Genomic DNA, 1,300 nt, shown 5'->3' on the forward strand with positions numbered 1-1,300 from the left:
GGCTCCGTGGCGCAATGGATAGCGCATTGGACTTCTAGAGGTTGAAGGCATTCAAAGGTTCCGGGTTCGAGTCCCGGCGGAGTCGCAACCTTTTCTGCTCGCAATTTATTATAAATCCCTGTCATTTCTCTCCTTCCTCTCCTTTTCCTGCACTGTTTAACGCTTCCCGTTCCCTGATCTCTCTCTCTCCCCTTGGCACTCGGCTTCTGCGGCCCCTCTCCCTACAGCCTATCACGCGGGTTTCGCCTCACCCAGCCGCCCGGGGTGTTGTCTCAGGGCCTGGGCACAGCCGACCAGGAATCTGATCCAGGAACTGGGAAGAGGGGCCCCGGGCGGCGGCGGAGCGAGGCCTCGCGGTCTGTCCTTAAAGGAGATTGCGGGGGAGGCCGTGTCTCGGGTGCTCTGGGGGAGCTGTCCCCAAACCCCGGGGTGATACTCCCTTGTCCGGAACGCAACGGTGACTGCTATGGAGGGGCGAGGAAGCACCCGCAAACGCATCTACTCCCTTCGCTGCGCGGTGCCGGCTGACTGCCCCTCCCGCCCAGAAGGCTTCAAAATTGTCCCCGGAAATCCTCGTGGAATCCTGTCAGAAATGCAGATTTCTGGGCGTCATTCCTGGACTGAAATTCAGTCGATCGGAGGCGGGGCCCAGAATCTGTATTTCTGGTCAGAATGCCCGCTCCCCTCCCCTAGATTCCTGTGCAGAGGTCCCAGGTCCCCTCCGCCTGCCAGCTCCTCCAGGCAGAGATTACCATGTGGCACCTCTTCTGACAGTGTATACCTTTGCACAAGATTAGAATTCCACCTCATTAAATGCAAGCAAATTAATGAATAAGTGGAATTTTAAAAAATCCATTGCAACAAACTTCATTTATGCAAAAAATACAAAATCCAAAATTGTCAAGAAAGGTACAAGGAAAAGTAAACACCCTTATTGTTCCTGTATCCCATTCTATAAGCCATTGGTGAAAATAATTTTTTGGAAATACTAGTATTTTCAGATTGTATGCACATGTTAGCATTTTTATATCTATTGTCTTGCTGTGTGTTTATTGATGTCAGTCACTTAGGTGATACACAATTGGTAGTATACTAGCTCTTTTTTTCTCTTCTCTTTTTTTTTCTTTTTAAATATATTTTTTAATATTGATAGTATTACAGATATCTCCCATCCCCCCTCCCCTTCCTCCTCTTCCCAGCCCCTACCCATCCCCTCAGGTCTTCACTACCCTATTGCCTGTGTCCATAGGCTATGCATATAAGTATGTAAGTTCTTTGGTTTATCTCTTCTCGTCCCCCC

General features: G+C 49.6%; 1 non-coding gene across 1 annotated transcript; it reads left to right on the plus strand.

The window, feature by feature from the left end:
* On the plus strand, positions 1-85 carry TRNAR-UCU (transfer RNA arginine (anticodon UCU)). The gene is given in 2 exon segments: positions 1-37; positions 50-85. It is a non-coding gene; the product is annotated as a tRNA-Arg (tRNA).
* The last annotated feature ends 1,215 nt before the right edge of the window (positions 86-1,300 follow it).

Source organism: Myotis yumanensis, unplaced genomic scaffold (assembly GCF_028538775.1).
Source record: "Myotis yumanensis isolate MYYU_CA2020_CCGP unplaced genomic scaffold, mMyoYum1.0.hap1 SCAF_2, whole genome shotgun sequence".
Lineage (NCBI taxonomy): Eukaryota > Metazoa > Chordata > Mammalia > Chiroptera > Vespertilionidae > Myotis > Myotis yumanensis.